This window comes from Taudactylus pleione, unplaced genomic scaffold, assembly GCF_031769625.1.
Source record: "Taudactylus pleione unplaced genomic scaffold, aTauple2 ptg000585l, whole genome shotgun sequence".
In the NCBI taxonomy this organism is placed as follows: domain Eukaryota; kingdom Metazoa; phylum Chordata; class Amphibia; order Anura; family Myobatrachidae; genus Taudactylus; species Taudactylus pleione.
The window spans coordinates 4,532,566-4,548,158 of record NW_028284987.1 but is presented as its reverse complement, the minus strand read 5'-3'; the positions used below and the strand labels follow the sequence as shown (position 1 = coordinate 4,548,158).

At 46.7% G+C, this 15,593-nt stretch overlaps 1 protein-coding gene across 1 annotated transcript in view; it reads left to right on the top strand.

Annotated features, from left to right (window-relative positions):
• The window catches only part of LOC148481346 (LHFPL tetraspan subfamily member 7 protein-like), a 325,999-nt gene that overhangs the window by 69,100 nt on the left and 241,306 nt on the right, over nucleotides 1-15,593 (top strand). The window lies entirely within an intron of this gene.

Below are 15,593 nucleotides of genomic sequence, written 5' to 3'. Positions count from 1 at the left end.
TACACTCCAGTCCAAACCAAAAAAAAAATTATTTTCTGTGTTTGTGAATTGTGTGCGCAGTAGCCGCACGTGCATCAACAAAGTAGTGCCAAGCGTGCGCCTGTGTCATAAGTAAAGGGCCGGCTGGCTTGACCGTTAAAGGGTGCTGTAACCCCCGAAAGTACACTCCAGTCCAAACCAAAAAAAAAATATTTTCTGTGTTTGTGAATTGTGTGCGCAGTAGCCGCACGTGCATCAACAAAGTAGTGCCAAGCGTGCACCTGTGTCATAAGTAAAGGGCCGGCTGGCTTGACCGTTAAAGGGTGCTGTAACCCCCGAAAGTACACTCCAGTCCAAACCAAAAAAAAATTATTTTCTGTGTTTGTGAATTGTGTGCGCAGTAGCCGCACGTGCATCAACAAAGTAGTGCCAAGCGTGCGCCTGTGTCATAAGTAAAGGGCCGGCTGGCTTGACCGTTAAAGGGTGCTGTAACCCCCGAAAGTACACTCCAGTCCAAACCAAAAAAAAATAATTTTCTGTGTTTGTGAATTGTGTGCGCAGTAGCCGCACGTGCATCAACAAAGTAGTGCCAAGCGTGCGCCTGTGTCATAAGTAAAGGGCCGGCTGGCTTGACCGTTAAAGGGTGCTGTAACCCCCAAAGTACACTCCAGTCCAAACCAAAAAAAAAATTATTTTCTGTGTTTGTGAATTGTGTGCGCAGTAGCCGCACGTGCATCAACAAAGTAGTGCCAAGCGTGCGCCTGTGTCATAAGTAAAGGGCCGGCTGGCTTGACCGTTAAAGGGTGCTGTAACCCCCGAAAGTACACTCCAGTCCAAACCAAAAAAAAATTATTTTCTGTGTTTGTGAATTGTGTGCGCAGTAGCCGCACGTGCATCAACAAAGTAGTGCCAAGCGTGCGCCTGTGTCATAAGTAAAGGGCCGGCTGGCTTGACCGTTAAAGGGTGCTGTAACCCCCGAAAGTACACTCCAGTCCAAACCAAAAAAAAATTATTTTCTGTGTTTGTGAATTGTGTGCGCAGTAGCCGCACGTGCATCAACAAAGTAGTGCCAAGCGTGCGCCTGTGTCATAAGTAAAGGGCCGGCTGGCTTGACCGTTAAAGGGTGCTGTAACCCCCAAAGTACACTCCAGTCCAAACCAAAAAAAAAATTATTTTCTGTGTTTGTGAATTGTGTGCGCAGTAGCCGCACGTGCATCAACAAAGTAGTGCCAAGCGTGCGCCTGTGTCATAAGTAAAGGGCCGGCTGGCTTGACCGTTAAAGGGTGCTGTAACCCCCGAAAGTACACTCCAGTCCAAACCAAAAAAAAATTATTTTCTGTGTTTGTGAATTGTGTGCGCAGTAGCCGCACGTGCATCAACAAAGTAGTGCCAAGCGTGCACCTGTGTCATAAGTAAAGGGCCGGCTGGCTTGACCGTTAAGGGTGCTGTAACCCCCGAAAGTACACTCCAGTCCAAACCAAAAAAAAAATTATTTTCTGTGTTTGTGAATTGTGTGCGCAGTAGCCGCACGTGCATCAACAAAGTAGTGCCAAGCGTGCGCCTGTGTCATAAGTAAAGGGCCGGCTGGCTTGACCGTTAAAGGGTGCTGTAACCCCCGAAAGTACACTCCAGTCCAAACCAAAAAAAAATTATTTTCTGTGTTTGTGAATTGTGTGCGCAGTAGCCGCACGTGCATCAACAAAGTAGTGCCAAGCGTGCACCTGTGTCATAAGTAAAGGGCCGGCTGGCTTGACCGTTAAGGGTGCTGTAACCCCCGAAAGTACACTCCAGTCCAAACCAAAAAAAAAATTATTTTCTGTGTTTGTGAATTGTGTGCGCAGTAGCCGCACGTGCATCAACAAAGTAGTGCCAAGCGTGCGCCTGTGTCATAAGTAAAGGGCCGGCTGGCTTGACCGTTAAAGGGTGCTGTAACCCCCAAAGTACACTCCAGTCCAAACCAAAAAAAAAATTATTTTCTGTGTTTGTGAATTGTGTGCGCAGTAGCCGCACGTGCATCAACAAAGTAGTGCCAAGCGTGCGCCTGTGTCATAAGTAAAGGGCCGGCTGGCTTGACCGTTAAAGGGTGCTATAACCCCCGAAAGTACACTCCAGTCCAAACCAAAAAAAAATTATTTTCTGTGTTTGTGAATTGTGTGCGCAGTAGCCGCACGTGCATCAACAAAGTAGTGCCAAGCGTGCACCTGTGTCATAAGTAAAGGGCCGGCTGGCTTGACCGTTAAAGGGTGCTGTAACCCCCGAAAGTACACTCCAGTCCAAACCAAAAAAAATATATTTTCTGTGTTTGTGAATTGTGTGCGCAGTAGCCGCACGTGCATCAACAAAGTAGTGCCAAGCGTGCGCCTGTGTCATAAGTAAAGGGCCGGCTGGCTTGACCGTTAAAGGGTGCTGTAACCCCCAAAGTACACTCCAGTCCAAACCAAAAAAAAAAATATTTTCTGTGTTTGTGAATTGTGTGCGCAGTAGCCGCACGTGCATCAACAAAGTAGTGCCAAGCGTGCACCTGTGTCATAAGTAAAGGGCCGGCTGGCTTGACCGTTAAAGGGTGCTGTAACCCCCGAAAGTACACTCCAGTCCAAACCAAAAAAAAATTATTTTCTGTGTTTGTGAATTGTGTGCGCAGTAGCCGCACGTGCATCAACAAAGTAGTGCCAAGCGTGCGCCTGTGTCATAAGTAAAGGGCCGGCTGGCTTGACCGTTAAAGGGTGCTGTAACCCCCGAAAGTACACTCCAGTCCAAACCAAAAAAAAATTATTTTCTGTGTTTGTGAATTGTGTGCGCAGTAGCCGCACGTGCATCAACAAAGTAGTGCCAAGCGTGCACCTGTGTCATAAGTAAAGGGCCGGCTGGCTTGACCGTTAAAGGGTGCTGTAACCCCCGAAAGTACACTCCAGTCCAAACCAAAAAAAAATTATTTTCTGTGTTTGTGAATTGTGTGCGCAGTAGCCGCACGTGCATCAACAAAGTAGTGCCAAGCGTGCGCCTGTGTCATAAGTAAAGGGCCGGCTGGCTTGACCGTTAAAGGGTGCTGTAACCCCCGAAAGTACACTCCAGTCCAAACCAAAAAAAAATTATTTTCTGTGTTTGTGAATTGTGTGCGCAGTAGCCGCACGTGCATCAACAAAGTAGTGCCAAGCGTGCGCCTGTGTCATAAGTAAAGGGCCGGCTGGCTTGACCGTTAAAGGGTGCTGTAACCCACAAAGTACACTCCAGTCCAAACCAAAAAAAAAATTATTTTCTGTGTTTAGCCGCACGTATATATCAAATCGATATAACATAAATGGAGGACCAAACTTTCTCCGATAAAAATAAAATAGAGAAAGATCAAGAACCACTTCCTCCTAGTGCTGAAGCTGCTGCCACTAGTCATGACATAGACGATAACATGCCATCAACGTCGTCTGCCAAGGCCGATGCCCAATGTCATAGTAGAGGGCACATACAATCCCAAATGGCAAAGTTCAGGAAAATGACCTTGAAAAAGACATTTAAATCAGCTGAAGAGAAACGTAAACTTGCCAATATGCCATTTACGACACGGAGTGGCAAGGAACGGCTAAGGTCGATCCCTAGTATGTTCATGACTAGTGGTTCAGCTTCACATGACGATGGAAGCCCTCCTCCCACTAAAAAATCAAAAGAGTTAAGCTGGCAAAAGCACAGCGAAGAACTGTGCTTTCTAAGAAGATATCACAAATCCCCAAGGAGAGTCCAAGTGTGGTGGTGGTTGCGATGCCTGACCTTCCCAGCACTGGACGGGAAGAGGTGGCTCTTTCCACCATTTGCACGCCCCCTGCAAGTGCTGAAAGGAGCACCCACAGTCCACTTGCTGATATGCAAATTGAAGATGTCACTGTTGAAGTACAACAGGATGAGGATACTGGTGTAGCTGGCGCTGAGGAGGAAGTTGGCGAGGAGGATTCTGATGGTGATGTGGTTTGTTTAAATCAGGCTCCGGGGGAGACAGTTGTTGTCCGTGGGATGAAAAAGCCCATCACGGTCATGCCTGGGCAGAAGACCAAACATTCCACCTCTTTGGTCTGGCAATATTTCTATCCAAATCCGGACAACAACTGTCTTGCCATATCTACCATATGTAAAGGTGAAATAAGTAGGGGTAGGGACGTCAACCACCTAGGAACATCCTCCCTTATACGGCACCTGCAGCGCGTTCATAAAAAGTTACTGTCAAGTTCAGAAACTTTGGCTAAGACCGTAAGCAGTCCAGGGACACCTAAATCCCGTTGTCCTGTTGTATCCAAGCGCCTGCAAACCACACCGTCAACTCCCTCCTCGTCAATTTCCTCCTTAGTCAGGATCGGAAGTAGTCCTGCAGGCCATGTCACTGGCATGACTGACTCTCCTATCCGGGATTCCTCTGGAGGATCCTGCATTGCTACGCCTACTGCTGCCGCTGCTGCTGTTGCTGCTGCTGGGAGTCGTTCATCATCCCAGAGAGGAAGTAGGAACACCACTACTTTTACTAAACAATTGACCCTCCAACAGTCCTTAGCGAGGAGGATGAAGTACGACAGCAGTCATCCTGAAGCAAAACGTATAACTGAGGCCTTGACTGCTATGTTGGTGTTAGACGTGCGTCCGGTATCCGCCATTAGTGCAGTGGGATTTAGACAATTGATGGAGGTAGTGTGTCCCCGGTTCCAAATCCCGTCTAGATTCCACTTCACTAGGCAGGCGATACCGAGACTGTACAGAAACGTCAGAAAAAGTGTCCTCAGTGTCCTGAAAAATGCCGTTGTACACAATGTCCACTTAACCACGGACATGTGAACAAGTGGAACAGGGCAGACTAAGGACTATATGACTGTGACAGCCCACTGGGTAGATGTATCACCTTACGCAGCAACAGCAGCAGCGTCACCAGTAGCAGCATCTCAGAAATGCCAGCTCGTTACAAGGCAGGCTACGCTGTGTATCACCGGTTTCAGTAAGAGGCACACCGCCGACAACCTCTTAGAGAAACTGAGGGAAATCATCGCCCAGTGGCTTACCCCACTTAGACTCTCCTGGGGATTTGTTATATCTGACAACGCCACCAATATTGTGCGGGCATTACATCTGGGCAAATTCCAGCACGTCCCATGTTTTGCTCACACAATAAACTTGGTGGTGCAGAATTTTCTGAAAAGCGACAGGGGCGTGCAGGAGACGCTTTGGGTGGCCCGAAAAATTTCTGGCCACTTTCGCCATTCAGCGACTGCGTGCCGAAGACTGGAGCGCCAGCAAACACTCTTGAACCTGCCCCGCCATCACCTGAAGCAAGAGGTTGTGACGCGGTGGAACTCAACCCTCTATATGCTTCAGAGGATGGAGGAGCAGCAAAAGGCCATACAAGCCTATACATCCACCTATGACATAGGCAAAGGAGGGGGTATGCACCTGACTCAAGCGCAGTGGAGAATGATTTCCGTGTTGTGCAAGGTTCTCCAGCCCTTCGAACTTGCCACACGTGAAGTCAGTTCAGACACTGCCAGCTTGAGTCAGGTCATTCCCCTCATCAGGCTTTTGCAGAAGCAGCTGGAGAAAGTGAAGGAGGAGCTAAGACGGAGCGATTCCGCTCGGCATGTGGGACTTGTGGATGAAGCCCTTCATTCGCTTTGCCAGGATTCCAGGGTGGTCAATCTGTTGAAATCAGACCACTACGTTTTGGCCACCGTGCTCGATCCTAGGTTTAAAGCCTATGTGGTGTCTCTCTTTCCGGCCGACACAAGCCTGCAGAGGTGCAAAGACCTGCTGGTGAACACACTGTCAGCTGAAGCGGAACGTGACACGTCAACGGCTCCTTCTTCATTTTCTCCTGCAACTGGGGCTGCCAGGAAAAAACTTAGTTATCCTAAGCAACCCGCTGGCGGTGATGCAGGGCAGGCAGGACCAAGTTTGGACATCTGGTCCGGACTGAAGGACCTGGCAACAATTTCTGACATGTCTACTGTCACTGCATATGATACTGTCACCATTGACAGAATGGTGGAGGATTACATCGGTGACAGCATCCAAGTAGGCATGGCAGACAGTCCATACCTGTACTGGCAGGAAAAAGAGGCAATTTGGAGGCCCCTGTACAAACTGGCTCTATTTTACCTGAGTTGCCCCCCCTCCAGTGTGTACTCCGAAAGAGTGTTTAGTGCAGCCGGGAACCTTGTCAGCGAAAGGCGTAGGAGGTTGCTTCCACAGAATGTGGAGAAGATGATGTTCATCAAAATGAATTATCAGCTCTTCCAGGGAGACCAGCCTCCAGAAGGTACAGAGGGACCTGTGGTGGTGGATTCAAGTGGGGACGAGTTAATACTTTGTGAGGATGAGGATGTACACACTGAAGAGGGTGAGGAATCGGTGGATGAGGAGGATGAGGATGACATCTTGCCTCCATAGAGCCAGTTTGTGCAGGGACACATTAATTGCCAGCTTGTTTTGTGGGGGCCCAAACGAACCAATCATTTCAGCCACAGTTGTGTGGCAGACCCTGGCGCTGAAATGATTGGTTTGTTAAAGTGTGCATGTCCTGTTTATACAACATAAGGGTGGGTGGGAGGGCCCAAGGACAATTCCATCTTGCACCTCTTTTTTTTCTTTGCATTATGTACAGTTTGGGGCCTAGTTTTTCAAACTGCCATCCTGTCTGCCACTGCAGTTTCACGCCTAGATGGGTCACGTGTTTGTGCCGCCCACTCGTGTCGCTTAGCATAGTCATCCAGCTACCTCGGTGCAACGTTTTGGACATAAAAACACTATTGTGAGGTGTGAGGTGTTCAGAATAGACTGGAAATGAGTGGAAATTAAGGTTATTGAGGTTAATAATAGCATAGGAGCAGAAAAACCTACAAATTCTGTGATTTTAGCTGTTTTTATGCTTTTTAAAAAAAAAATACAGATCCAAAACACAAAACCCAGAACCCAAAACACGGAAGGGTGGTTTTGGCAAAACCAATCCAGATCCAAAACACGAAGAAAGATCCAGATCCAAAACCAAAACACAAAACACGAAAAGTGGCCGGTGCACACCCCTAATTTAAACTAACTTAACCAACTTGAATCATACAATTTGATGCTAATGGAACCTTGTGTGCGAATATGTAGTGTGTGAGTATTCGGGGTTTGATATAAGGACGCTAGATAATTTGGGGCAGATGCGTGCGCATAAAGCTACTTTTTCAGCGGTTTCATACTAAGTCTCATGCATTCGCTAATATGCGATTATTTAATAGCGCCCTTGTGGGTATGATTGTGCGTATGAAAAATGGTGAAAGAAGCGATCGCATAGTGCTAATAAAAATATTGCCACATGTACTATATTGTGAGTTCACCTAAAAATGGCGTTTAGGCGGCCATTCGCAAGATGGCGTCGCTGCGATTAAATTTTAAACTGAACTTGTCTCACTCAATTATTCAGCTTCGACACCCCATTAGGACACTGTTATGTAGAAGAAAAAATAGAGATATATAAATTCAAATGGGATCATTAGTATAATTTTCCTGCATTGGTTATAAGGCACAATGATCCCTATGGTTACATGTATTTTCTGAGAAGTATCAGTGTGCTTTCATCAACAAGTACATCTTACCAACTGCTTTGGGGCTCATTTACATGTGGATGTAACAGTACACGCCCACTTTACCTCATAGGTGCTGTTTTCACAATCTCCCTGAAATGCTTTTTCAAAAGTAGGCAAGTATGGCACAGGTTCTCAAACTCGTTCCTCAGGACTCTAAACAGTGCTTGTTTTCCAGGTACAGAATCACAAGTGAAATTATTTGATCCACCTTTGAATCATTTAAAATGTGTTGCCTACCCTCCAACATAACCCGTTCCATTAGGTACAAAACACTCTGCTCCTGGACTTCCCACCTAATGTATGATTGCAGCCACCTGTGTTGAACTAGGTAATTGATGAGACAGGTGTTTCAGCACAGGTGGCTGCAATCATAAATTAAGAGGGAAGTCCAGGAGCAGAGTGTTTTGTACCTAATGGAATGGGTCCTGTTGGAGGGTCTGGTGTTGGTGAGTAATGAATACCTCTGTGCACCTGCTGGGTGATCTAGAAAACATGAACTGTTTGGGGTCTTGAGGACCAAGTTTGAGAACCACTGCATTAGGGAAATCCTTAATATTTACAGGTATCCCCCGAAAATGGGTGTTTTCAGGGAATATCCTGCAAATATTATTTGATAAATAGGCCCCTTTTTGTTAGTCACATTATTATATACTTTATTGACCTTACCTCTGAGATCCTGGGGTGAAGGTACAACCAGCAAGTACATGGTCCATGTTGCTGCAATTGCCATCATTGCAGCGTCCTCAATCTCTTGTTCCACACACTTCATTGCAAACAGTTATGTAGTTCTGTGAACTGTTTGCATTTCCCCCTATATTTCTTTACCATCGCTATGACTGTTCTAATCAGACTCTGAATGGGGCTAACCTTTTTAACAATTGGGCTTGACTTTTGTAGACTGTATGCTTTGGTTGATAGGGTGTGGTTTGGGCAGATCATAAGCTTTGTGTCCACATTGTTAAGTAACCTGCCTATTTAAGAGATACATACACCCACACTTACATAGGAACATACATACACACACCCACACTTGCATAGGGACATACATACACATCCACACTTACATAGGGACATACATACATACCCACACTTACATAGGGACATACATACACACACCCACACTTACATAGGAACATACGCACACTTACATAGGAACATACACACATCCACACTTACATAGGGACATACACACTCACACTTACATAGGGACATACACACACACACCCACACTTACATAGGGACATACACACTCACACTAACATAGGGACATACATACACACCCACACTTACATAGGGACATGCATACACACACCCACACTTACATAGGGACATACACACACGCACACTTACATAGGGACATACATACACACTCACACAGGGACATACACATACGCACACTTACATAGGGACATACACACAACTACACTTACATAGGGACATACATACACACCCACACTTACATAGGGACATACATACCCACACCCACACTTACATAGGAACATACACACATGCAAACTTACATAGGGACATACACACACCCTCACTTATATAAGGACATACATACACACCCACACTTACATAAGGACATACATACACACCCACACTTACATAGGGACATACATACACCCACACTTACATAGGGACATACACACACGCACACTTACATGGGGACATACACACACCCACACTTACATAGGGACATACATACACACACCCACACTTACATAGTGACATACATAAACACACCCACACTTACATAAGGACATACATACACACCCACACTTACATAGGGACATACATACACCCACAATTACATAGGGAAATACATACACACACCCACACTTACATCGGGACATACATACACCCACCGACGCTTACATAGGGACATACATACACCCACACTTACATAGGGACATACATACACACCCACACTTATATAAACGTAATTATAAGACGCACTTCCTTTTGGAGCCTATCCTGACATGCTGCTGCTGGTTGTTTATGGGGACGGGGTCGAGCAGTTTCCATCATTAGGCTCCGACCCCCGCGGCATAATCCCGCGATTCGTGGGTCTGTGGGAGTGGATGATACCTCTGACCCTGAGACGGTGACCTAGTCAGGCGAAGTGCATTGTCCCTGGGGAGGAGCAGAGCGGGAGGAGGGCCCATAAACCAGCAGCAGCACTAGTCCCCGGACACAGGAGGAGCGGAAGGAGCAGAGCGGGAGGCGATCCCATCAGCCAGCAGCACAGCAGCACTCACCTGTATGAAGATGCTGCGCTCCCGTTCCAACTTATGAGGCCAGAGCTAGAGAGGCAAGGACACTAGGGGGGGCGATCGCTCCAATCGCCCCCCCCCCGGATCCACCACTGGCTGGCAGCGCAGTCCAAGATTCAAATAGGGGAGCCATACCAACTGCCACCCAATACATCACTGGCCGGGACTCACTGGCAGTTGGTGTGGCTCCCCTATTTGAATTTTGGACTGCACTGCAGCCGCACCACTGGAGCCGCCCCTGGCTGGAACACTGTCAGGACAGAGCAAAGCAGTTGAATCATTTTGTCAGCAATTAAAGAATAGAATTTTGCTTTTATCGTGACAGCTGCTTATCAGAGTAGAGGTCCTGGCATGAATGAATTTATACATTGCCTGAAAACGACATCCCTTATCGCTGTGAATACTGTTGACAAGAGTATATACCTACAGTGAGTGCACATCCTGCACCCATTGTACTAATCCACACCATTGTTCTGGGGATTTCCTTGAATATATGGAACCATAAAATATAGAGTGTAGTGGAATATAGAATCGGCTTCTTATTTCACGAGATATTCCCAGAAACATGGAGCATGTGCAGAAGGCTGGCGCAGTGTGGTTATGGCAATACATTTCCATTAAAAATTTATTTTATATGCTCTCTGAATTTGTAACCCATCCCTATGCCAGTGGCAAATAAGGAAAGTGTGAGATTGTAAAATTGATGTTAAAAATGACCAGAGATCTACAATGTGACATGACCTCCTGATACAGTATTGCAATATGAATTATAAATTTTTTGTTCAGTTCAACTTAATTATGGCTCATAGAAAGAATACGTATCATGTAATACAATGTAAAGTCTATAAATGGGTATATGCAACAGGAATGCAGGACCCTATTTACTATACTTTGTTCATTGTTCAAAGCTGAATACACTGTAATTAAATGTTCATTTCTCTGGCTAGTGCCTCTTGTATTCCCTAAGCAACTATCACAAATGAAGATAGCAGGAGACAGATATTATTAATAGTATTCTATGACCTGTTACCCTTTTATTGTCTGCAATGGAATCATAAATCAGAAATACCTTCCTTCTGCCATCTATAAAAGGGCCGCTACATATCAATCATTTTGAGTGTTATTTATATGTAGAAGATCGCTGTCAACTTCCTTCATTCTGTTATGTTTTTGAACAATTGTCACAAATCGCAATGTTTATTGTTTTGCACAATAAATATTATAATGGTGCTACTTCCTGCTGTCCGTATAAATGCCTGTGGTTTTCAACATTTTCAATTTTGAACTACAAATTATCATCTCACAACTGTATTGACAACAAATGTAGCTCAAAGTGTTCTCCTGCAACTTATAGTACATACATTACTCTATCTCTCTGTATTCAATATATGCTTTTTACTACTAGCTCAGGTTGAAGAATGGATCTTAGAGTACATCTGCAGCCTTTATTTTTTACATTGTCCTTACCTATAACCCCGTTCCATTGAGCCTGAAAAGGATCCTACTGTTTGCTAACATGGTTTTAGCCCTGGAAAGGATCTATACATGTATATAGAGTATTTAGACACTGTTACCTCAACAATGAGGTATAAACAATGTTTGTTTTTCCATTAGGAGCCAACATGAAAAGGCTGTTGGAAGCCCCCGCTCTTGAAAATGCCACAGGGCCAGCTCTAGGGGTGTTCAACCAGTGCGGTCGCACAGGGGCGCCACCCGTAGAGGGGCGGCACCCCTCCCCAGCACCCCGATTTCAGCGGGACAGTACTGTCCCGCTGTTCTACCCGCGGGCCGAGGTGGCCCACGGGTGGTCAAATCGGGAGGCTAGGAACCCCTGCGACGGTACCGGACACCTGGAGAGTGAATAGATGCCACGCGCATGCACGCGGCAACCGTTCACTGTCGGGAGAGGCTGGGGGACGCTCAGCTAGTGACGGAGTGCTGGGCTTTACCCCCAGCCTGACGTTATTTGGAGTCGTGCCATGCGGGCACGCCTCCAAATAACGTTACATAGGGGGCGTGGCCTATGGTAATTGGGCCATACCCCCAAATTCGACCGCTCGCGGTGAAGCCACGCGCAATGTTAGGGCGCCATCTCGAGGGCTGGTTCAGGGTGCTCCGAACCCTGGAGCTGGCCCTGAAATGCCATATGGGAAAAGCAAGGAGTTTGCAGGTTAATACCTGCTTCCTTCAAAGATTGACCTTTGGCCTTATTGATGGTCATTGCAAAAGAGAGTCGGATTGGAAATTACATTCTCTTGAATTCAAATGGCATGTCTGTTGGTATGAGTGGGATGCGAGGATATTTGTATCATAGTGAAAAGCAGCATTTCTTGCCGTCGTTTTAATCTAAGAAGAGCAGTTTTTGCAGAATTGGCAGATTGCCGAATTTGTGTTTCTGCTGAAGACTCATTGGCTCTCGAGGCTGCAGTTTGTACAGCATTGGCTGAATGGGGGGTTTGTTTTGCAGCTGGGGACCTCAAGGTCCCCAGCTTTTTTGTGCAGCAAAGGCTGTCTGACCTGTTTGTCTTGCTGCTGGGGATTCCATGGCCCTAGATGCTGCATGTATAGCAGCATCAGCAGATTGGTGAGCTAGCCTGGCATTGAGTGATTCTCTCTCGAGTGGCTACTTGTCTATCTTGTTGAGCTGCCAAGCGTGCTTGTACTCCCTCTGAGGTCTCCTCACATTTTGCCTCTTTTTTACTTCTCGCAGCTGAGGAGCTGCGACCCAGACTACATAATTTGTTTGGTGGCATGGCTATTCTGAAACTCAGTCTTTGGTTGTGTTTTGGTTGTGGTTTAGGTAAGGACCAAACTTTTGAAGCCTGAGATGTGAAAAGAACTAAACTTAGTTTGAATGTGGTATACTAAAGGGGGAAGCTTTGACAAGATAACAATGCAGTTTAGGAGTAAATGATAGTGCAGGCAGGCATATTCTCTTACTGTTTGGAATTGGGTATATCAGGAGCAGAGTGACTTACAGAAATCAATATAGCTTCCCTAATCACTGTGGTTTCAGAAATTAGTGCAGAACAGAAATCAGTATAGAACAGAAATCACTGCCGAGCAGAAATCTCTGCGGACCAACATGGCATACGAAAATGTGCTTGGAGGAAATTAGTATCTGTCAGTGCAGGTGCAGTGTGACAGTTGTACCTCTGACTCACTGCTCTTTTGTTAGAGCTTTGCCTTCTCCCTACTGGTACATATTAGGCGTGCCATTAGATCAGTGCAGTTTTAGGAACTGAAAGACAAACTTGCTTAAATAAAAATTTCAAAACAGAGACTCCATGGTTTGACGAACTTCAAACATATATAATAACCTAATCCTGGTCAAACTACACCACTGTGCCAAATTTGGTGGAGCTACAGTAGGTAAAAAACTCTCTCCATGCATAAAGGACAAACAGACACACACACACTTTCACGCTTATATACATGTCATATGACGTGAGGATATTGACAATAACCAACCATTTCAGTGAATGTGAAATGTGGGTCTGTGTGCTTGAAATATCTGACAATAGATCATGTTATTTGGTGTTACTTGATCTAAACATTGCCTTTATTGGCTCGTAAAAATTAATCTATTAGTAAAAATGTGTACTGACATGAAATATTACAATAAGATAAAAGTTGTCGTCCTTTATCAATGCAGAATCTATCATTTGTAAGTAGTGTGGCAGTATCACCAGAGATGGCGTTGGTGTGCAGCAGATTCTGCGTGGGGTTGGAGAGATCCTCCCACACAGGGTAGAAATACTGAGATATGACACACCTGTGGTTGCCTTGTGGAGAGAGCTCAGGTGTGGGCTGATGAGAAGGCAGATCAGGCAGGCTGCTGTTGAAAATAGTCTATGTGGGACTGTGGCAGCCAGAGAGCCCAGTGAATCTAAGCAAGCCATTGGGGGCCAGGAGGCCTGTGTCTGGACCTTGCAGGAGGCAGGGGGGGACCATAAACCTCTCAGACTGTGTAACATTGAAGCAGCTGGGCTGCAGGTTGAGGAAGCCAGGGCCTACTGTATACCTGTAGGATACAGGGAAGGCCACCAAGACTGATGGTGTTTGTATAGCTGTGGCAGCCAAGCCAAGCCAGGCTGGAGCCAGCAATAGACCTGTAGAGAAGCAGGCAGAGACTTTATTGGCAGACTAGCTGCACCTTGATAGAGAGGGTTGAAGAAGTGAGCTAGTGCCCTAAGAGAGGGCTAGGTTGTTTGTTATTTTCTATTTCTGCTTCCTGATTACCATGCTGGAAGTAAGTCACCATTTTCATTCATTTTACTGGAATGCAATGTGTGGACTCTAATTCTGCACCTAATCACTGCACCACTGATACCAATCTACCGAGCTAATTACCCCAAGTTATCACAGTAGTAATACGGACATTACAAATCCAAACATGGTAATACACATGTGTAAGTACAGTCACAAGATAAAATGATAGCATAAAGGGGTTTAAAAAGACAAAAAAAAATTAATCTTAATACACACGCCATAGAATTTAATAAAAAAAAAAAAAAAACAGCATAAAGAAGTAACTTTACAGGAGCAGCCATGTGTCTGGTGATTTCCATGTATTCTGTATTCTATTCTCTACTTCAGGGTCCATAGGGTATCCACAGGATACCTTGGGGGGGGGGTATAGGTGTGACATCAGTCATCGGGCACCATAGAGTTAAGCTTTCAGCCTCCCAGGATGCACTAGGGTCCCCCTCCTATACCCCGCCCCCGAGCCAAGGCACCTCAGTTTCGTTTGGTGCTCGGCCAGAGTCGGGTGCACCTATTGGAGTGGGGGCTAGAAGAGCCCCTGAAGCTTTTTCTTCATGCAGCTGTGGCTGCACATCTGGATGAACAGCATGGACAGTCAGTCCTGACGTCCATGCTGTCTTCCCTACACCCCCGCTGGTACCAGAACGCCGGTACCGATCCGGGGATGCTGGTGAGCATCTGGGGTCACAGCTAGCGGTGACCCCAGATGTTCCGGACCATGGCCGGATTCAAGGGGGACAGCAAGGTAAGCAGCGGGGTCCCGCGGTGGGTCCCCGCTGTTACATGGTCCAGAGTCCCCAGGCAGGGGGCTCCCTGGGGACTGGCTGCAGCGTGGAGCCAGGTAAGAACCTGCGCTTCCACTACCCCCCTGGGACAGCAGACCGCAGCAGAGCGGTAGCGCTGCGGCGTCCCGGGAGTTAAATGCATGCCAGGGGAGCGCGCCTTCCCTGTCTCACAGCCGGCGCCTCCCCCGCTGCACACAGCCCTCTCTGCACACTGCCGACTGGTCCTGTAGCAGCGCTCCTCCCCCAGGCCAGCCTCCTCTCTGCTCCTCGGCGGCCATCTTTCCAACGCATGGTGAACGCTGCTGGAAGCACTGGACGGAAGCATTGTGGTCTGGGTCCCTCCGCGTACCTCTCCTCCGATTTGGGTCAGGTCTGTGTATGCTGCGCTGTGTCCTACCAGGCCCTATGTCTGCGTAGTTGAGTGATCAGCGCTGTTAGTGCAGGAATTGATTTTTCTTTGCATTGTATGTGACTGTACTAGCGCTGCTGCCTGTAACTTTTCTTCTAACTGTCAGCTTTATTACTGTCCCTGTCCTTTCTGCTAAGCCCTTGCGGTGCGGTGCTGCAGGGTGGTCTCTCGCCTATTTAATATATAAGTGGTGAGAGGGGTCACATACTTGGTGCCATCATGTCCGAAAGTGATTTTCCTCTCCAGCTACAGTGTACTACGTGTAAAGTACCGTTAGCGGAGGGGG